The sequence below is a fragment of the Perognathus longimembris genome, chromosome 11, assembly GCF_023159225.1.
Source record: "Perognathus longimembris pacificus isolate PPM17 chromosome 11, ASM2315922v1, whole genome shotgun sequence".
NCBI lineage: Eukaryota > Metazoa > Chordata > Mammalia > Rodentia > Heteromyidae > Perognathus > Perognathus longimembris.
This window is the reverse complement of record NC_063171.1, coordinates 5,625,760-5,649,190: the sequence shown is the minus strand read 5'-3', so window position 1 is coordinate 5,649,190 and position 23,431 is coordinate 5,625,760. Positions and strand designations below refer to the sequence as shown.

At 41.1% G+C, this 23,431-nt stretch overlaps 1 protein-coding gene across 5 annotated transcripts in view; it reads right to left on the bottom strand.

Moving 5' to 3' along the window:
* C11H5orf63 (chromosome 11 C5orf63 homolog) overlaps positions 1–19,882 on the bottom strand; it is a 50,829-nt gene extending 30,947 nt beyond the window's left edge. For 2 of the 5 annotated variants that reach the window (XM_048357179.1, XM_048357174.1), the window contains exon 1: positions 17,314–17,916. The gene's annotated coding sequence lies outside the window, so the exon portion shown is untranslated. Of the gene's footprint in view, positions 1–17,308; positions 17,917–18,113; positions 19,003–19,853 lie in introns of those variants that run through there. The other 3 variants (XM_048357178.1, XM_048357177.1, XM_048357176.1) reach the window with 3 other exon arrangements.
* Between the last annotated feature and the right edge of the window lie 3,549 nt (positions 19,883–23,431).

Genomic DNA, 23,431 nt, shown 5'->3' with positions numbered 1-23,431 from the left:
GTGTCCCATAGGTTTCTTTGTGATGTGTTTTCATTGTCATTGTGGCTTATGAATTCGTTGATTTCATCTTTAATTTGGTCTGTGGCCCAAGTGTTGGATAGCAGCGTGGGGTTTAGCCTCCAAGAGTGTGTATAGCCTCTGTGATATCCTTTGTTGTTGAGAGTTACCTTTAATCCACTGTGATCAGATATAATACATGGGATGACGTCAATACTTTTGCATTTGCTGAGGTTCTTTGTGTGGGCTATGACATGGTCTATTTTGGAATATGATTTATGGGCTGCTGAAAAGAAGGTGTGTTGGGTCTCTGTCGGGTGGAAGGGTCTGTATAGGTCTGTTAGATCCACTTGGGAAATGGTGTTATTTAGGTCCTCAGCTCCCTTACTAATCCTCTGGGTGTTGGATCTGTCTCTTGGGGAGAGAGAGGTATTAAAGTCACCCACTATGATGTGTTTGCGTCTATCTTGTTCTGTAATTTTGTGAGAATTTGCTTGATACATGTAGGGCCTCTTTTGTTCGGTGAGTATACATTTATCACCGTGATGTCTTGATTCTGGATTTTTCCTTGTATTAATATGTAGTGTCCTTCTTTGTCTTTTTGAGTGGACTTTAATGAGAAGTCCAGCTTGTCTGAGATCAGAATGGCTACACTTGCCGTTTTGGTGGGTGCAATTGCTTGGTAGATCTTGCTCCATCCTTTCATTTGAAGCCTGTTTTTGTCCCTTGCTGTAAGGTGGGTCTCTTGTAGACAGCAGATGTCAACTTTTTGTTTGCAAGTCCATTCTGCCAGTCTGCTCCTCTTTATCGGGACTGTTTTTTCCTTTTTTTTTTTTTTCTTGTCTTTAGCGAGCTGTTCTTTCTGTTGGACTTTGGGTATTGAAGTTTCTTTCTGATTCTGTCTGTGTGTCTTTTATGATCTCTGTTGGGTGGGGATCCCCTCTTAGAATTCGCTGTAGGGCTGGTTTTTTATTCACATACTCCTTTAGCTCTTCTTTGGTTTGGAAAGATCTGGTTTTCCCTTCGAATGTGAACTCCAATTTCGTGGGATATTTGATCCGAGGTTGCAAATTGTTGGCCTGAAGTACTTGGATGGTGTTCTTCCACTCACTTCGAGCTTGGTAAGTTTGTGTGGATAAGTCAGATGTTATTCGAATCCTCTTCCCGTTGTAGAAAGTTTCCTTCTTCGCTTTGGCTGAATTCAGAATTTGCTCTTTAATCTTGAGGTCTGTAGTCTTGAATATTATGTGTCTTGGGGTGGCTTTCCTGGGGTCTGGCCTGCCAGGTGTCCTATAGGCTTCGGTTACCTGGATGGGGTCCCCTGTGAGATGGGGAAGTTTTCTTCAAGAACTTTATTGAGAACATGTTTAAGCCCTCTGCTCTGGTATTCGGCTCCTTCTTCTATTCCAATTGTGCGCAGATTATATCTCTTGTCGTTGTCCATTACTTCCTGGATTAGTCTGTCCTGAAGCTTCACCTTTTCTTGGAGTGTGGTCATTTTCTGGTTGTTGTCGGCTGCCTCATTGTCCAGGCGAGAGATTCTGGATTCCATATGGTCCACTCTTTGTGTTATGGTTTTAATTGCGGAGTTTATGGATGTCAGAGAGCTATTTATGGTTGTCATATCAGCTCTGATCGTGGAAATTTCTTCCTTCAAAGAGTTGCATTTTAAATCTATTTTTTCATGCATTTCAATTCTCAGGATGTGAAGATTTTCTTTAAAGAAGGCTTGCATTGTATCCATTTTTGCTTCCATTTCTTTAAAGGAGGCTTGCGTTGTTTCCATTTTTGCTTCCATTTCTTTCTTGGCTTCCTGGGTGTCCTTCAAGATTTCTGCTCTAAACTCCTGGAATTGTTTTCTGATTTCATTTCTGACGCTTTCCATAATTCCTGTTAACATGGCCTCATTTGCTTTTTTATTCTCCATCTCCTCTTCAGTCGTGCTGCTTTTTGGAGCTGGCGAGTTGGCTTGCTCTTTGATGAACTGTGTTATGTTTCTTTGTGATTTGCGCATCTGGAGATCTGTGGATAGCTTCTCAGGTTTGGTTTGTAGCTCTTCCCTCCCTCCTGTGTAGGCGTGTCTATGGCAGCAGGTGCTGCCGCTATGGCCCCGCCCACAAGTGCAGGGTACGCCTACCAGAGCAGGCGCTGTCGCCGGGGGGCCCTGCCCTCCTGTGCGCTGTGCGTCCACTACAACAGGCACTTTAGCGGGGTATGCCTCCCAGAGCGAGCCCCGGGTTGTTGGGTTGTGTTTGCGCCCTCCCGTGAGTCCGTTGGGGGGGGACGGTATGTGTGGGGCCCAGTGGGATCGACTGTCCGTGTGTGGGTTAGCACCCTCAGACCTTGCCTCTGCTGCGCGGAGGGGACGTGATCAGGCCCAGGTGTCCCTGCTGTGCTGGTATTGCCCACCAGCGCCTGTGATTTTAGTTGTAAGAGTCCGCGAGGTCCAGGCGCCTCGGACGGGGCTTGCACTGCTGGCCGTCACCCGGCCCCTGTTGGAAAGGGGATGGGGCCGGTTCTGCCAGTTCAGGAACCTGTGGGGCCTTGGGACTGCTCCGCCCTTCCCCTGCTAAACTGACTTCCCAGCGCCCGAAGGGAGCTTCCCGCCTGATTTGGGGTTTTTTTTGTTCCCACGGGGTGGGGAGGGGGAGGGAGGGAGATCTAGCTTCTTTGTAGGGTTTGGGTCTCTGATAGCTGGTCTCCCATTGGGTGAGGGGGTAATGGGGGACTCACTGATCCTGCATTGTGTGTTTCTGTCCTGCGCAGCCGTTGGTCCCTCAGGGGGTGGCGAAGTATCGTGGTGGCTTCCCCAGTTCCCTCCTTCTGCCGCGCTGGGTCCCCTGTCCAAACCCGGTGTGGACCCGAACTTCTCGTCACTGCTGTTGTGTGTCTTGGTCCGCACCCTCCCGTGCGGACCCACCCTGACAGTGGGGTCTACCGCTATCTGGATTCTGCACTCCCGGCAGCCTGTCTCCCGATCACCGGGTTCCCCTTTCCCAGCCTGGCCTTGTTTGGGCCAGGGTCGGCTGGTGGGGGGATGGTGCCCCGGAGATTCTCTGGCTCCGTGTACGTTTTCGGCTCTTCTTTTTTGCTCCTTTTTGTTTTCCTGCGTTTCTCCACTGCTTCTGGCTGCTGGTTTTGCTGGGTTCTTGATGGGGTGTTGGAGGTTGGATTTCCCAGCTCGCTATTCAGTTGGAGCGAGTCGGGGTGCCTCCCTCTTCTGTCGGCGCCATCTTTCTTCTCTGCTTTGGGTCTTAAATGGTGCTCACAGGTCCTTGTAGATTGGCATTCCCAATCCAAATGGGCAGAAGAAACAGAAGAAAGATGGCAAACAATGGAGTCTTTTCTCCCACTCAAAGCAAGCAGGAAACAGAGCAGTCAATCAGAGACATAGCAGAGAACCCTCAAAATGCTCTACAAAGTCTACTGATAAACATGTTAAATGAAAAGTATGAATCAATACAGCAATTCTCCCATAAAGTAATAGATGATTTCATGGCCTCAACAAATAGAAAGATAAATGAAATTCAAGAGTCAAATGAAAAGATAGCTACCCAGGTAAAAGATTTGAAAGACAGCACTCAAAACCAAATTAATGAAGTAAAGAAGTCTATGCAAGACCTGAGAGATGACATGGAAATCATTAGGAAAGATCAGTCAGAAGGAAAAGAGATTCAAAATCAAGTAGCTAGCCTACAGTCCTGACTAACTGAAGGAGAGGATCGAATCTGAGGAGCTGAAGATTACCTAGAATCTATGGAGAAAGATAAAAAAATCAATACAAATCCAGTCCAATCAACAAAACAGATCGCTACAGGAGATTCAAGACACAATGAGGAAGCCCAATTTAAGGATAATAGGTATTGAGGAAAACTTGGAGAAAGAGGGTTGGGGATATGGCCTAGTGGCAAGAGAGCTTGCCTCCCATACATGAAGCCCTAGGTTCGATTCCCCAGCACCACATATACAGAAAACGGCCAGAAGGGGCGCTGTGGCTCAAGTGGCAGAGTGCTAGCCTTGAGCAAAAAGAAGCCAGGGACAGTGCTCAGGCCCTGAGTCCAAGGCCCAGTGTTGGGGTCAGCTGCACCTTTAAGGGGCCACAGCTGACCTCAGCCTGTCCCTCCCCTTCCTGTCTTTAACCAGAAGAGAAGGATGTCTGACATCACTTAAGGGACAGCCCTTGGGACCAATCAGGGGCCCCTCTGTTGTGCCCACCTTTGGGGTATATCTGGGAGGCTCCTCATTTGAATAAACAGAAGCCCTAGAGTTTTTCTCCAGGGACCCACGCGTCTGTGTCGTTCTTGGCGGCTTTGGGGCACCCTGCGACCACATGCCACCGAGGCTACCCGTGGCCCGTGAGCGATAATGGACCACTCAGGAATGGGCGGACAAGCCCCTTCCCCAAGCGAGCGGAAGTCGAGAGAGAGAGCCCACAGCCCAGGACTAGCAAAAACAAACAAACAAAAACTTGGAGAAAGAAGTTAATGGGATAGGCAACCTATTTAACATAATATTAGCTGAGAACTTTCCAAATATCCAGAAGGATAGGCCTATACAGATACAAGAAGCATTTAGAACCCCAAACTGACCAGACCAGAATCTGGACATCCCACTGACACATTGTGATCAAAACAGGATCAGTAGAGTACAAGGAAAGAATCCTTAAAGCTGTTAGTGAGAAGAGAACAATCACATATAAAGGAAAAGCAATAAGAATTACCCCAGACTTGTCAGCAGAGACCATGAAAGCAAGGAGAGCCTGGAATGAAGTATACCAAACTCTAAATAAAAATAACTATCAACCAAGAATAGTGTACCCAGCTAAACTCTCATTCATAGCCGAAGGTCAAATAAAAGTCTTCCACAGTAAGGAAAAACTGAAACAATATATCTCCACCAAACCAGCTTTACAAAAAATACTCAAAGATGTACTATACAGAGAAAATAATCAAGATCCCAATGCAGACAGAGAAATGAACCCTAAATACTAAACCAGAATAACAGATCAACAAATGGGAAGACTCAGCCTTTAACGAGATAGGGATAATGAAAGGAACAAATGATCAACTCTCAGTCCTAACTCTCAACATTAATGGACTTAATTCACCAATCAAACGACATAGGCTCATAAGTTGGATCAAAAATCAAGATCCATCTTTCTGCTGCCTCCAAGAGACTCATCAATCCAGCAAAAGTAAATATCTTCTAAAAGTGAAAGGCTGGAATCAAATCTATCAAGCAAATGACCCCCATAAGCAGGCTGGAGTTGCAATCCTAGTGTCAGACAAAACTGAATTAAAATTTAAAAAGGTAAGAAGAGACAAAGAAGGTTACTACATACTAGTAAAGGGATCTTTCCTACAGGAAGATATAACCATTCCAAATATCTACACACCAAATGCAGGAGCACCCAACTTCATCAAACAAACACTACTGACTCTAAAAACACTCATAGACCCAAACACATTGGTAGTTGGGGACTTTAACACTCCACTATCACCTCTGGACAGATCAACATGCCAAAAACGGAACAAAGAAATCACAGAACTAAATAATTGCATAGACCAACTAGACTTAACCGACATCTACAGAATATTCCACCCAACAACAACAGAATGCACATTCTTCTCCGCAGCACATGGAACAGTCTCCAAAACAGATCACATCTTAATAAAAATTAAAAAAACAACAACAAACAAACAGATCACATCTTAGGGCACAAAGAAAATCTGTACAGATTCAGAAGTATCAAAACCATTCCCTGCATTCTCTCAGACCACAATGGAATAAAATTAGAGCTCAACTCAAACAGCCACCACAGAAAATCCCACAATTCATGGAGACTAAATAACACACTGCTGAACCATCAGGGGGTCATTGAAGAAATTAAAACGGAAATTCAAATGTTTATGGAATTCAACCAAGATGAGGACACAAAGTATCAGCTCCTTTGGGACACAGCAAAGGAAAATTTATATCTCTGAGTGCATACACCAACAAACTGGAGAAACAGCAACTCAATAATTTAAGGAAGGACCTTAATTTCCTTGAAAGAGAACAACAAGCCAAACCCCAAGTCAATAGACGGAAGCAAATAATTAAAATCAAATCAGAATTAAATCAATTAGAGACGAAAAAAAACATCGAAAGAATCAACAAAACTAAGAGTTGGTTCTTTGAAAAAAATCAATAAGATAGACAGACCCCTGGCAAACCTGACCAAAAAACGAAGGCAGCACACTCAAACAAGATAAGAGATAAAACAGGTAACATCATCACAGAAATAACCGAAATTCAGAAAATAATAAGGGACTCTTTTGCAAACCTTTATGCCAACAAATTTGAGAACCTGGAAGAAATGGATGATTTCCTAGAAAAAATTCATATCCCCAAACTCAACCATGAAGATTTAAACCTTCTAAACAGACCCATATCCATTATTGAAAATGAAATGGCAATAAATGATCTCCCATCCATGAAAAGCCAAGGTCCAGACAGATTCACTGCAGAAGTCTACAAGGCTTTCAAAACAGAACTCACACCAATATTTCTCAAACTCTTCAATGAAATTGTAAGAGAACGTTCACTACCGGACACATTCTATGATGCCAGTATAACCCTCATCCCAAAACCAGGCAGGGACTCATCACGGAAAGAGGAGTATAGACCGATTTCCCTGATGAACATAGATGCAAAAATTCTCAATAAAATTCTGGCCAATCGACTTCAACAGGTCATCAAAAAAAATCATAAACCACAATCAAACTAGATTCATCCCAGGGATGCAAAGTTACAGGATATAAAATAAACCCCTCAAAAATCAAAAGCCTTTCTATAGGCTAATGACCCGAAGACCGAGGCTGAAATCAGGAAAGCAACTCCTTTTGCAATAGCCCCCCAAAACATAAAATACCTAGGAATAACCTTAACCAAAGAAGTGAAAGACCTCTTTGATAAGAACTTTAAAAGCTTGAAAAATGAAATTAAGTCAGAACTAAGGAAATGGAAAAACCTCCCATGCTCCTGGATTGGGAGGATTAATATAATCAAAATGGCAATATTGCCAAAGGCTATCTACAAATTCAATGCAATACCCATTAATATCCCAACACCATTTTTTTAATGAAATAGAGGAAGCAATCCAGAAATTCATATGGAATAATAAAAGACCTAGAATAGCAAAAACAATCCTAAGCAGAAAGAACGGTGCTGGAGGAATTACAATGCCCAACTTCAAGCTGTGTTATAAAGCTATAGTATTAAAAACAGCTTGATATTGGCACGGAAATAGGCCTGAAGACCAATGGAACAGAATTGAAGACCCAGAAATGAACCCACAGAACTACGCCTACTTAATCTTTGATAAAGGAGCTAAAACAATAGTTTGGAAGAAAGATAGCCTCTTTAACAAATGGTGCTGCCAAAACTTGTTCAACACATGCAACATACTAAAACTAGATCCTTATATATCACCCTGCACCAAAATCAATTCCAAATGGATTAAAGACCTCGAAATCAAAACAGACACCCTGAAAACACTAAAGGAAGGAGTAGGAGAAACACTTGGGCTCCTTGGCACAGGACGGAACTTCCTTAACAAAGACCCAGAAAGGCTACAAATCAAAGAAAGTTGGACAAATGGGACTGCATCAAACTGCAGAGCTTCTATACAGCAAAGGACATAGCTTGCAAGATAAACAGAAAGCCCACAGACTGGGAGAAGATCTTTACTGGCCATTCAATGGACAAAGGCCTCATATCTAAAATATATACAGAACTAAAAAAATTACCTTCCTCCAAAAGAAAACCGCAAAGAACCAATAGCCCCCTCATCAAGTGGGCTAAAGACTTACAAAGAGATTTCTCTGATGAGGAAATGAGAATGGCCAAGAGACATATGAAAAAGTGCTCTACATCACTGGCCATAAAAGAAATGCAAATCAAAACAACACTGAGATTCCACTTCCCCCCAGTAAGAATGTCATATATCAAGAAAACTAACAATAACAATTGTTGGGGGGTATGTGGCCAAAAGGGAACCCTACTTCATTGTTGGTGGGAATGTAAACTGGTTCAGCCACTCTGGCAAGCGGTATGGAGATTCCTCAGAAGGCTAAATATAGGGCTCCCCTATGAACCAGCAACCCCACTTTTGGGTATCTATCCAAAAAACCACAAACAAAATCACAGTAAAGCCACCAGCACAACAATGTTCATCGTAGTGCAATTTGTCATAGCTAGAATCTGGAACCAACCCAGATGCCCCTCAGTAAATGAATGGATCAGGAAAATGTGGTACATATACACAATGGAATTTTATGCCTCTATCAGAAAGAATGACATTACTCCATTTGTAAGGAAATGGAAGGACTTGGAAAAAATTATACTAAGTGAAGTGAGCCAGACCCAAAGAAACATGGACTCTATGGTCTCCCTTACTGGGAATAATTAGCACAGGTTTAGGCAAGTCACAGCAGAGGATCACAAGAGCCCAATAGCTATACCCTTATGATCACATAAGATGATGCTAAGTGAAATGAACTCCATGTTATGGAAACGATTGTTATATCACAGTTGTAACTACTTTCCATGTCCCATGTGTATCTGTAGCTTCTACTGTTGATGATGTTCTTGTATCACTTTCCTGTGGTTGAATCTACACTATCTCTGTAATCTTATCTGAGTATATTGGAAACCGTCTACACTGGTATTAGAACTAGGAAATTGAAAGGGAATACCAAAATCGAGACACACAGGGTAAAAAAAAGACAAACAACTACAAAAGCAATACTTGCAAAACTGTTTGGTGTAAGTGAACTGAACACCTCTTGGGGGGAAAGGGAAAGGGGGAGGAAATGAGGGACGAGGTAACAATTAGTACAAGAAATGTATCCAATGCCTGACGTATGAAACTGTAACCTCTTTGTACATCAGTTTGATAATAAAAATTTGAAAACAAACAAACAAAAAACTAAATATAACCCATAAGAATCTAGATGCATTTTAGCAGATTCATGAGGTGAAAAATTCTTAGCTGAAACAAAAAAACTTCTATTAGTCTTCACACTATTAGTCAACTAAAGATATTCAATTATTTGTGGTACAAAGAGAGAAACTGAAGAGATGATCTCTACACATGAAAAGCCAAAAACAAAATCTGATCAGAAGACAAGACATTTACAGGCAAAGAGGACATCTAATGGGGCATATAAAAGGTCATTTCCAACCAAAGAAGTGAAAGACCTCTATGATAAGAATTTGAAAAACATGAAAAAGGAAATTAAGGCAGAACTAAGGAAATGGAAAAACCTCCCAAGCTCCTGGATTGGGAGGATTAATATAATCAAAATAGCAATATTGCCAAAGGCTATCTACAAATTCAATGCAATATCCATTAATATCCCAACACCATTTTTTAATGAAATAGAGGAATCAATCCAGAAATTTATATGGAACAATGAAAGACCCAGAATAGCAAAAACAATCCTAAGCAGAAAGAACGGTGCTGGAGGAATTACAATACCCAACTTCAAGCTGTATTATAACGCTATAGTAATAAAAACAGCTTGGTATTGGCACTGGAACAGGCCTGAAGGCCAATGGAACAGAATTGAAGACCCAGAAATGAACCCCCAGAACTATGCCCACTTAATCTTTGATAAAGGAGCTAAAAAAAATAGGATGGAAGAAAGCCTCTTTACCAGATGGCGCTGGCAAAACTGGTTCAACACCTGCAACAAACTAAAACTAGGTCCTTATATATCACGCCGCACCAAAATCAGTTACAAATGGATCAAAGATCTTGAAATTAAAACAGATACCCTGAAAACACTAAAGGAAGGAGTAGGAGAAACACTTAGGCTCCTTGGCACAGGATGGAACTTCCTTAACAAAGACCCAGAAATGCAACAACTCAAAGAAAGGATGGACAAATGGGACTGCATCAAACTGCAGCGCTTCTGCAGGGCAAAGGACGTAGCTTGCAAGATAAACAGAAAGTCCACAGATTGGGAAAAGATCTTTACCGGCCACACAACAGAGAAAGGCCTCATACCCAAAATATATGGAGAACTAAAAAAAATTAAATTCCTCCAAAACAAAACTGCAAAGAACCAACAGCCCCCTCATCAAGTGGGCTAAAGACTTAAAAAGAGACTTCTCTGATGAGGAAATGCGAATGGCCAAGAGACATATGAAAAAGTGCTCTACATCACTGGCCATAAAAGAAATGCAAATCAAAACAACATTGAGATTCGACTTCCCCCCAGTAAGAATGTCATATATCAAGAAAACTAACAATAACAAATGTTGGGGGGTATGTGGCCAAAAGGGAACCCTACTTCATTGTTGGTGGGAATGTAAACTGGTTCAGCCACTCTGGCAAGCAGTATGGAGATTCCTCAGAAGGCTAAACATAGGGCTCCCCTATGACCCAGTAGCCCCACTTTTGGGCATTTACCCAAAAGACCACAAACAAGAACACACTAAAAACACCAGCACAACAATGTTCATCGCATCACAATTTGTCATAGCTAAAAATATGGAACCAACCCAGATGCCCCTCAGTAGATGAATGGATCAGGAAAATGTGGTACATATACACAATGGTATTTTATGCCTCTATCAGAAAGAATGACATTACCCCATTTGTAAGGAAATGGAAGGACTTGGAAAAACTTATACTAAGTGAAGTGAGCCAGACCCAAAGAAACATGGACTCTACGGTCTCCCTCATAGGGAATAATTAGCACAGGTTTAGGCTAGTCACAGCAGAGGATCACATGAGCCTAATAGCTATGCCCTTATGAATGCATAAGATAATGCTAAGTGAAATGAACTCCATGTTATGGAAATGAGTGATAAATCACTGTTGTAATTACTTGCAATATGCCATGTGAAACCGTAGCTTCTATTGTTGATGATCCTCTTGTATTCCCTTTCTGTGGTTGTACCTGCACTATCACTGTATCTCATCTGAGTACCCTGGATACTGTATATACTGGTATTAGAAGTAGGAAAGTGAAAGGGAATACCAAAATCGAGAGACACAGGATAAAAAGACAAACGACTACAAAAGCAATACTTGCAAAATGTTTGGTGTAAACCAACTGAACAATTCATGGGGGAGATGGAAAGGGGGAGGGAGGAATGAGGGAGGAGGTAACAAACAGTACAAGAAATGTATCCAATGCCTAACATATGAAACTGTAACCTCTGTGTATATCACTTTGTTAATAAATGAGAAAAAAAACAGGTGTCTTCCAAGGCTTTAAGAGAAAGAGAAAGAAGAGTACTGTGAGATGACATTGGATATGGTTTCATGAGAGAAAAATCTTGATTTATTAAGGATTAGGATATACAGACAAAAGAGAATCATTCCAAATTTGAGGTTAGACATAAAGTTGTTTAGGTAGCACTGTTATAGCCAGTTGGTGAGGGTTTTAAACAGATGATGTGATAATAATCAAGTGCTTCAGAAGATTCATCCAGCAGGAGCATACAGAAAGGATTGTATGAAAAAGGACAATGGATGTAGGAGTTGGGTCAGTTTGACAATCTAAATGTAGAAGTAGAGGCATTCATTCATTCACTCATTCATTCAATAATTATCTACTGTTGTTCATGTACCAGATACCATTATCAGTGCTGAGATAACGCAGTGAAGAAGAAAGAAAGTCAGATTGTCCTGTTGGATCCACATTCTAGTGAGGAGATTTTTAACATCGGAGCATATCAAGCAGTGATATTATGTACAGGAAAGAGAACAAACGTGATGGTGACTAAGGGAAGTACTCTGTGAGCAAGAGCTGCTTGAATTAAAGGATCAGAAGATATAAACATCTGAAGAATGAGTGTTGTAGGCAAAATCCCTAAGGCAAAGACAAAGGACTTACTGGAAAAAACAAAGGACAGAGTAACTGAAGCACAGAATGGATTAAGTGAGGAAACAAGCAGAATATTAGGCCAAATGATATCAACTAGGGATCAAATCACATAGGCTTTGTGCGCCATATTAAGGAACTGAGATATTATTCTAGTACAGTAAGGTATAGAGGAGGGAAGGATCTCACATACACCTTGAAAAGATCATGTTAGCCAAAATGTGAGGAATGGATTAGTGAGGGATAGAAGTAGGAGAGATCTAATAGGAGGTAAATCCAGGGACAAGAGTAGAAATGTAGCCAATACGGCTTGTCAATGAACTGAACAAGAAATTAAAGACAGAAATCCTCCGGTTGAGTGGCAGCACCATTTACTAAAATGAGGAAAACTAAGCAACAGTTTGAAATCTATGTGTGCCATGAGCTGAGTGAGGGACATGTTGGAGCTCAAGAAGACAGGCACATATACAGGTATGGTTCTGAGGAAAGGAGCCAGAGCTGAAGATAGAAATTCCATTCCTTCAAGGATGATATCTGCAGCTATCATGCTAGATGAAGTCATATATATAGTACAGAAAAAAAAATAGCCCAGGAGAGGTCTGAGGCAATAACAGCTTTCTGAGGTTGGGAAGAGAGGAACCAGCAGAAGAAGCTGAAAGAACTGCTGGGAAGGTAGGAAAACCAGGGAGTCTGTCATACCTATTTACCAATTTAACAGAAGAAGGCATAGTTCATTGCCAAACAGTGGCAAGGCTTGCCTAGAATAAGAACAATGAGACTTCAAAACAGAAAACATGAATCTCATGTTATTCCAAAGTAATTAATTCTTATAATCAGTGCCTACTCCTATAATGAAAGACCTTGACTGGTTCTTGTCTAATTTAACATTTTAACTAGAAAAAAAATAAGTAGGTAAAGAAAGAAGAGTAAAGGCAAGCTGGCTAAGTAACTTAAAAGAGTAATAAATGTAAAAAAAAAAACCTGTATAAAGTAGAATAGAGGCGCAAGGCTTAAATATTGGTTACGACTACTACTACAGTACCACAACTGCTGCTGCTGCTACTACTACTACTAATTTTATTGATGAAAATGGGCTTTTACTGACCCCAAATGGATGACTTAAGTCTTTAATGTAACAATCTTAGAAATGGGAAAGTGCAAAACTGAAAAAATACTTCAAACAGAAATATTAGGTTGTGAACATTTTTTTCTTCTTTTTTTGTTGAAGACTGGGACTCAGCCTTGGTACCTAACATTTTTACTCATTGGCTGGCCTCTACCAACTGAGCCATGCCTCCAACCTTGTGAACATTTCAAAATAGTCATTTCTAAGACATGAATCACCAATCAATATGTTTATCTGCTACTAAGGAAGTTACTAAGTCTAGGTAAGGCTAAACAGCAAATATAGTGGCACAAGGTATTGGCTTAGTTTGTTTAAGTATCACAAAATTACAAAATTGCACACTGAAACTGCTGTCTGGGAGGACTCTTAAGTTTCCTCTTGATAGGTTTTAAACCAAGGCCAGTTTCCTTCCAGCTTCTCTCTTCCAGTGTTTGCCTTTATTTTTCAAAGTAAACTCAGAGTCATTACTACTTTAACAATGACAGCCTCAATCTATGTATGTCAAAACAAGCTGCTTAAGTAATGGTAAAGTTGGACTTTATTGACAGTCTATTTGAATGTGTATGTGTGTGTGGGAGAACTTCCTCTGCTGGGCCTCTTAGCTCCTCACAAAGCCCCACTGAGAAGATGAGAAAACAGACTCAGCCCTTCCCAGTGATAGCAGCCCTAGTGGAGAGGGCTTAAGAGTGTGCCTGAATGAATGCATACCATCTGCCGCTGTGGTCCTGTGCCATTATCATCATTTTTGCAGATAGGGAAATTTGGACACTAACAGATTGAGTAACATACTGAAGGACACCCAGCTATTAAGAGGAGCCAAGGATGCTGGGCACTGGGGGCTCACACCTATAAGCCTAGCTACTCAGCAGGGGAGATCTGAAGACACACACACACACACACACACCAACCAAAAAAAACGCAGAAGTGACACTGTGGCTCAGAGTGGTAGAGTGCTAGCCTTGAGTAAAAACAAAACAAAACAAAACAAAAAACCAAAAAAGTGAGAGAGAGAGAGAGAAAGAGAGAGAAGAGAGAGGATAAAGGAGAGAAGGAGAGAGAGAGAGAGAGGGAAAGAGAGAGAGAGAGAGAGAGAGAGAGAGAGAGAGAGAGAGAGAGAGAGAAAGAGAGAATATTGTTGAAGACTGAATCCAGAGCCTTGTGAATGCTAGGCAAGAACTCTACCATTAAGCCACATCTCCAACCCTTACACATAATTTTAAAGACAAAAGTTGTTCCAAGAAATTCTGAATAAACTGTCCAGAGAAATCAAAATAATTTAAATGAATACAGCTCCCATCAGTTAAAGGAGTTAAGCATAATTCTTCATTAGAACTTAAAGCTACTCTTCAGGAAGAACTCCAGTTGTAATTGTGCATGTTTGAATTTCCTGAATGCTTATTTTAGATGAGTACTTTATAAATATACATCCCAAAGGAAAAGCAACTACCATTAACTAGCTCTGAGATTGGATGTATCCTTATCACTTTGAGCCTTAGTTTTTTTTTGTTTTTTTTTTTTTTTTTTGGCCAGTCCTGGGCCTTGGACTCAGGGCCTGAGCACTGTCCCTGGCTTCTTCCCGCTCAAGGCTAGCACTCTGCCACTTGAGCCACAGCGCCGCTTCTGGCCGTTTTCTGTATATGTGGTGCTGGGGAATCGAACCTAGGGCCTCGTGTATCCGAGGCAGGCACTCTTGCCACTAGGCTATATCCCCAGCCCGAGCCTTAGTTTTGTCAACTTGAAATGACAATTCTACTACTTATCTTGTTCTCATTTTCCACAGACTTAGAGGAGCTATATTACTGGCTTTGAGCACAAATGTCCACTTGGTCTGAGAAGGAGTGCTCACAGGGGAATTGCTAATGGCCCCATAAAGCCTTGAACAAGAATATGAGGTATATTTTTACCTTTAGGAGCCTTCAGTACCTGGTTCTTTAAAGAGAACCCCAATTCACGTATAGCTCCAGGTAGAAGTGTAAATGTCCTTTCTCTCACTCTTCAATCCCAACTAGGAAGGCTTGGTGTCAGAAAGGACTGAGGTGGGAAGTGGGGGTGAGGGGGTGACAGATCACTTTAGTGTCTAAAAACATCCGAGATGAAAAAGTTCTTCCCAAAAGGAAGACAAATGAACTTTTCTCTTATTATGATACAAATATAAAGTTCTCTTTGCCTTAGCATTCTCCTCCATATTCAGAGCACAGCTGCCTTTTCCTTGGCCTGTAGCAAGTTGACAAATGTGAAATAGTAGAGAGAAATTTCAGTATAAGCAAGGGTTTGTTTTAGAGTCTTTAGACCTTAGCTGTCTCTCTTTCCAGATCATTACTTCAGAGGAGTCTACTTGGTAATGGGGTTGGCACACATGACAATGTCAGGGAAGGTTTCCAGGAAAATATGCAGCTGAAAAAACAAAGTGATGTTAATAAAGAACAGCAACATATTTGCACAACACATTCCCTTTAGTACCCAGGAGTCCAAAGGGAATTCTGAGCCAATCCACTTAACACAATGGGGTCTCCATAGACTCACTCCTTCCCTCCATCCTCAACCCCAAAGATACTGACTCAGCAACTGGCTGAGTGCCAGAGTAGCACATTCCAAATTCAGAGTGTGCAACCATGTTCAGTTCAATTATGATATAATGGCTGTAAAGCTGTTCCTGAAAGCCAAAAAAGCCTGAATAATGTGGTTAGGTTATATTATACATGAGGGCTTAATAGAGTTTAAAAACCAATTTGAAAATTCCCTCATTCCATAAAGACAACATTAAGATAAAGGCAAAATCATCTGGTTCAAGGAATGGGAGCAAGTGCACAAGGAATCCTCCAGACTCCTTTCCATAGCATCCCCTCCTTCCCCCAAGTACAGGGGGACTATGTTTTCAAGGCAGCTGTCTGACTACTTGAACCACACTCCTAGCTCTCACATTATCCTTCTTAACCAATGTGACCCCTTTCCTTTTGAAGGCACCACTGACAGTTAATACTGACCCAGAAAGAAGGCAATTTCATTAGAACACCTTAGTCTTATTGCACCTAGCTAGCAACACCAGTTTCTTTGCTATTTAAAAAGCATCCAAGTCCATTTCTAAAAGCAATAGCTTGCAAATTAAAATCCATGTGCCCAGGCAATGGTTTCAATTTGTCAGTAAGGCTGCCCATTTCCAACTCATCTTGCTAAAGAAGTGAATTTATCTTCATAACCAAAAGACCTGAAAGGCTTTCATTAATTCCTAGCTATTTGGTAGCAAATGGCTTTAGACAGTTGAGTTGGACATTCCGCTGGACTTATGATATCAACAGGAGATATGCCTTCAGAAGCACAGTGCTCAGTTTGAACATTAGGAATCATCCATCTACTCTAGGCCAGGCCCTAGCAACTCTGAGTTCTGTAGTGTTCTGAGTTCTGCTCTGTTCTTAACTACCCAAGATGGAATATGTTGACTTTGGCTAAGGAAAGTACTGTTTAACCAAGTCTTCATATTATAGTTTGTGTTCATTTCTATATATTTTCAAGTATTCCTATACAATATTTGTGTATATATTGTATACAATAAGAACAACATAGAATTTCAGGACTAGAAACATCTTTAGCTTCAATAACTTTTCTTAAAAAAAAACAAACTCCAAAATCTTTCATATTAATTCTTAGAGTATACCCAATATAAAGACAATGTTTTGCTTAATAATTGTTACAATTGGAGATAAAAAGGAAAGAGTAAGTTTCAGATGGAAAAATTCTTTTAATACAAAATGAGGTTCTTATCTCTAGGAAGATTCACATTAATTTCACTTTTTGAACCCAAAGAAAATGCTGAATTTAGCTTTTTTTCCAGACATATGTCTCAAATTGCCACAGTTGACTGAGTTTCTATTAAATAATGGTATCCTTTTACTTGGGTAACTGGAAGGACTTTATGTAGTAAGAATTTCTTTTTAAAAAGTCAAATAATTCAATGTCATATCCTTCCCTCCTAACTAAACTAAAAATCATATCCCCTTTATTTCATTATTAATTTGAAAAAGCTATGGGACAATATGAGGAAGCTCATTTGTTTATCATTGTAACACTCTGGTTTCTGCTGCAATACCACTGACAAAGAAGAAATGGCACATGCCCTGGCTTTCTTGTTACAACATAAAATGCTGTCAGCTCTGAACTCCTTTGGAATACTGTAGAAAAGCAGAAAACACAAGAGAGGCTTTTCTTCAATATTACTTGAGCAACTTCCTTTAAACAGTAGCTGGACAGAGATCCTCTATCCTAGAAACAGGACCAAACCAAAATACAGGTGCTTTAAGTGATTTACGGCACCTTCTTGGACTCTCTCTGAATGTTTGCCGAACAAGTGTCTGGGTAAGGAGATGAGCATGGTAGGCTTAGAGGTAGGTGTGGGGTCAGGGCAGTTAGGACCTTTCAGATTGCACATTCAACTAAGTACAACAAAGACCCTATAAACAATCATGTCAGATATCCTCAGAAGGCAGTTTAGTGACTTATCTATGGATTTTCAAATATTCCCTGGTAATCAAAGCATTACTTTTAACACCTAAGAAATTATTGTTATTTTATAGTCTTTTCTTATCTTGGGGCATTCCTGGTGATATTTTCACTAGACTCAGTCTCCATTCACAGATGCTGCTTTTTCATTTTTTCTTTTTTCTGGCCATATTGGGATTTGAATTTAGGCCTTGAAGTTGCAAGGTAGGCACACTACCACTTAGATCAAGCCCGTAGCCCATTTTGCCACTGTTATTCTTCATACAGGGCTTCACTTTCTAAGACTGGCCTGGATTAAGATCCTCCTACCTATGATCTGGTGCAGCTGGGCTGATAAGCATGGAGCACGGTGCCTAACTTTTAGTTTTACAGGCTAGCCTTGAACTGTGATCCTCCTGAGCTCAGCCTTCCAAGTAGTACAATCATAGGCATGTCCCACATCCCTGTGGGAGATTAGGGATGTGGAATTATGTATCTGTGCTGATGTTAGCTATAACTTTTCCTTTTGCATATTCTTCCTCAAGTGATGCTTGTCCCTAGAATCTGCTTTAGGACATGAAAGGTAAGGATACTAGAAGCTCCCTCAGCCTTGCTACCTGAGTAGCTACACATACCTGATCCAGATGGTTTCTCTCCATCAAAATAATTGCAAACAAGATTAAAATCACATTCAGGAACTATTCCAGCTGGCTTTCGGCTTCCTCTGGTGTATATTTCTTGAATAAAGCTGTGCAAAAATTAGTTTTAAAATAAAAAAATGTAAACAAAGAACCCTATTTGTACAAGGTCTTGCTATGTTTGAAACCCAGAACTCTAATATTAGAGTAACTGAATATATTAAACTGTTAGAGTATATATAAGTTATCTATCTCTCTCTCTCTAATTTAAACCAACAACTAGTTTGAAGGCATCTCTCCATAGTGCCTCTGGATATAGCCAGGTAACTGAAACAAAATTGAAACAACAGTCCAATAACTCTCAGGTTGGGAAAAAACCCATCATTTCTATTACTTTATCTGACAACAATTCATCTACATAAAAACACATAGTCAAATATTCCTCTAGTGAAGGAGACAAAAAAAACCAAAAAAGGATCTTTTCATGGCAGGTGGCTACCAATGGACCATACACAGCGAGCAGGGAAAGAGAAAACCTAGGGCCTGTCTAAAGCACTCTACAAATCTTGACTTTCACAACTAAGCCTTCTGGTGCCAGGCAATTCCTCAGCAAAGTAGGACCAGGTTATTAGGCTACAACATTTCACACAGAACTATGATTAGTTTTGGCTTGTCCTAGTGTTACAGGAATCAACTTCCCCCATGGTATATTTCTTTTCCCACATGTTTTCAATTTCTGTTATTTACCTAAAATATACTTTAATGTATACAGTTTTCAATACTGGTAGAGAACTTCATGTGCATATCACAAAATATTACGGAATGGGAAGACAGTGGTTTCTACAGCCACCTCAAATTGCTCAGTGTAATGAACACGGAGTTTAAGTGACTAACTAAAGCATCCTATAGTTACAGGAGCCCAGCTCAGGAGGGGGAAAAGGGCTAGAAGTGTTGGAACGTTAACACAACATATTCTAGACACTACCTCTATATTCTTTGGGGGCATCCTTGACCATAACGTGGATTTTTTTTTAAGGTATACTAAAATATAAAGTCCAAATAAGCATGTTCTATTAAGAAACAGGAACAAAAGATCATTCAGACAAAAAAAAATTCTTGTTAAAGAAAGCCTTAGAAATGATCCCATGTCTACTCATGGTAGGGAAAATTTGGTGAGAACTTTAAAAAGTGTATGCACTAATATCTGTTCAGTGTGATTGATAGACAAGGCCCGATTTCAGCCCCGGCACTCACCGTATTCCCTCTTGCACCCAGCAACCTTTTCACCCCAATTAGAGGTCAACATGGCTGCTCAAAAATATTTATTTTTAAAAGGCTTTCGTCCCAGCAGGCTGCCAAGTGAGATTATACTGACACGTCGAAGCATTGCATTAAACCCGGGACGCGGAGCATCTGTGAATTACTGGGAGAGGCAGGACGTCGAGATGTTTTCCTGCTTTCTTTTAAAAAGCTGCTATTCCCTCTCACATATTCAGTCTCTTCCGCAGTCTTGCCTCTCAATTTTTCCCTTCGCTCCGTTCCCTTCCTTTCCCCTCCTCCTCCCCTTCCCCGCATGCGCGCGCATGCGCAGGCGCACTTCAACCCCCGGCCCCAGTGGTCAAGGATTTATAGCTCCCCGTAGAATTAAATTCTCTTCCACGACAACTGGCTGCGTGCGGCGCCGCGAAGGGCTGGCAGCCCTCGCTCTCCCCAGAGCCTTGGAAACCCACAACCTACCTGAGCCTCACGCCAGCTGCCGCAGCCCCCGCTTCCGCCCGCGCCTGGTACTTCCGCCCACGGCCGGCACTTCCGCCCGCGCCTGCCGCCCTGCCGGCTGCGCTAGTCCCCCTTGCTCTGCAGAATACTGCATGGGGACGGACAGAAGGGAGAGCAGGCGCGTGCTGAGCTGTCTGACACACACACACACACACACACACACACACACACACACTCACACCCTTTCCCACCCCCACCCCCTGTGTTTGGGAGGTAACCTTCTAGTGGTCTGGGCTGTTTTAACCTCTTCCTTCCTGCGTTCATTGAGTTTACCATCTTCCTTTGGGGCTGGGTTAAACTAGGTGTGGGAAACAGGGTGAGCAGAATTGCACCTGTGTCTCCTGAAACATAAAACCTTGCAGGCAACACACTGGAATTATTTTTACAATTACTGCGATTGTTATTACAGCTGTCTTTTAAATACAGTAGTTTGTGCATTTACTGAGCTGGACACTTTGAAGGGGAGCAAGAGTGAAAAGACACGAGTGCAATGAAGTTATGAGAGCACTCTTGGGTGAGGCGTGAAGGAGCCGGGTTTAGCATCCCAGGCTTTGGGAGCACAGCAGGGGGCATGCACGCAGAGGACTGACCATTTGGCTAGACGGACTGTGGTGAAGCCTGAGCAACAACCAGAACTCAGGACAGGGTAGCTGGAGTTAGGACGCCTAGGTTTGTGCTAAAGGCAATGTGAGGGCTTTCCCTTTATCTCTTTGTATCCCTGGGAAGGACTTAGATGGATCACTTCTACTCTGCAAACATCTTCCGCTTTGGGAAGAAGATGACAAGAGTTCAGAATGGGCAAGAATGGGCCAACCAGGGAAGTCAGGAAGCAACTAAGTAGTCCAGATTCCAGGTGTGGTGATACTATAGATAGAAAAGGGTGAGTTAGGTAAGTATAGTAATACTCAGAGCTAATAATTCTGGCTGCCACACCCAAGGCTTTATATTACTAATGTGTTTAATCCTGGGAACAATACTATTAAGTATTACTAGTACCATCTGACAGATGATGAAATGGAGGCATACTAATTTGTCCAAATGCTCATAGCTAGTACATGGTGGAGTTGGAATTCCCTCCCATGCATACCCTTGTACACTTCATATGTGACTTTAAAAAGACATAAATTTAGAAAACAGGCCAAGACTGAGTCCCTTAAACAAACCCTGGTGATTATGAGATACTGGAATTTCTGGAAGTAGAAATTTTTTATATTTGCAGTTTGTCACTGCAGCATTTGTTGGTAGCTAAAAGAGGGAATTTGATGCCTGAATGAACTACCTGTGGTTATTTTTGAGTTTATACACTCAAGACCTAATTTGGGGGGTGGGGTGGGAAGCAGTCACTTCATTTAACAGATGCTAATAAAATCTAGTTATCACAAACACATTGATAGAAAATGTATAACTTACATTTTATGGCATGACAAAAACTTCCTAGTTATGTAATTTTAGATCAGCTTCCAAATCTCATTTCTTGATAGAAAACAAATGTTCATGAAGTAAATTGAATTTATGAAATTTTACAAACAGAAGATGACTATCGTCCCCAAAGGCAACAATAAAGGCTTTTTAGCACTTGTTATATGTAAATTTCTCTAAGAAGTCAAAGTTCATTCACTTTGAGAATATTAATTACCAATGATTTATTGGTTTGTTAAGGGATGGTACAAGATTTGGAATCTCAACCATATTGTTTTCTGTTGAGAGTAGGAATGAGGGTGACTGGAAATCCCTGTGAACTCTCCCTGGGCTGTACCTGGTTGGTCTGAGAGAGTCTGGCTCAGGGCCATTATCCCAGAAGAGGACTTTGGTCTCTGGTCCAGGACTAGGCCCAGTGCTGGACATAGGACCTTTGCTTGGCAAAATGTGTGCAGTCTAACCAGGAAAGATAATTGTATCAAAATAAAAAAGTAGCATAATAAACTTTTATTTAATGGTCACAGCATAGAAGATTGTGTCAGCTTCATAAATGGGTAGTCATGGCATCTGTAACAACTTCATTACATTTGAAGATAGTTTTTAGATGAAGTGCTTTCACCAAGTTAAAGTTCCTAAAGTTTGAGTATTGAGAAATTGTAATGTATTTTTAGGATAGTAAAGTTCATTGTATTTTGATAATGAGGTTTTATGTTCTAGTGAGAAACAGTCTGAAAAGAAAAATCACATTTTGAATTCCAATATATTTTTGGTGACTTTAGCTAAATAATTTCAAAAGCAAAATTATTTATTAGAATCTTTAGAACAAACCTTTTTTATATAATTAAAATATTTTAAATAGGGGCTGGGGATATGGCCTAGTGGCAAGAGAGCTTGCCTCATATACATGAGGGCCTGGGTTTGATTCCCCAGCACCACATATACAGAAAACGGCCAGAAGTGGCGCTGTGGCTCAAGTGGCAGAGTGCTAGCCTTGAGCAGAAGGAAGCCAGGGACAGTGCTCGGTCCCTGAGTCCAAGGCCCAGGACTGGCCAATATATATATATATTATATATTATATTATATTATATTATATTATATTATATTATATTATATATATATTATATATTATATATATATATTTTTTAATAGTTGTTCAAGTGGGTTTCAATGGCTGTGTACAGCTTCTAGAATATGTAAAGGGATGTGAAAGGGAACATGAAGGCAAGTCTTAAGATGGCAGTAGGTCTTGTATGGTTTTGTTCTTTTTTATCAGTACTTGCCATAAGCATTTGCTCCTTGTTTTGTCCTATAAGTCTGAACTCTAATTCTAGGCTATTTCCTGGGGATCTGAATAAGACTAATGCAGAGATCCATGTATTCTGAACTGTAGTTGGGGATTCATGTGGGTTAATTCCTTCATACTCACATCTCAGTCATCTCTGTGGTTTCACTCTGAGGCTGGTTTACCTTGCAGTCTATTGTAAAGAGAGCTCAAGGGAACTTTAGAAAACACACTATCTGTTCTTCTGGAGATGACTTAGAGCTAGCTTTTCCTCTACAGGCCTCCTAAGTGCTGGACTGGGGTTGTGGGGGTTCAGCATGCTTTCAAAGCTTGGCTTCTGGGAAAGAAATGGTCCTTTATGCCAAGGCTTTTTCTTTATACTGTCTTAGAGAAAATAACGTGGTTTGGCAAGTAGTAACCGCCACACCACCTCTATTTTACAGTAACCTGTTTCTATGCTGGCACTCAAAACACAATCTGGACTTTGACTAGAAGGGCAATGCCAGTAATTGCCACAATTGGGTGATGTAATGTTGGTGGTAGAGGCATCCTGGTAGATTTTCTTCCCTGATGTTTTTCTGTTCTTTAGAATTGAGTGTGTTTGTTTATCTCCTAAGTGTCTTGTCCTCAGCATTACAAATTGCAGAAACCATCTGTAAGGGCCAGGTACTGTGTTGCACTTCAGGTCAGGAGGAAAAAACAGTGGCAATTTCCCAAAGAAAAGACATGCTTCTGAGCTGGGGATGGGGTACTGTAGGCTCCCCACCCCAGGCCAACCACTGTAAGAAACAGACTTAGCAGCCTGCCTGTTCCACCGGGAGACAATGCACCTCAGGAA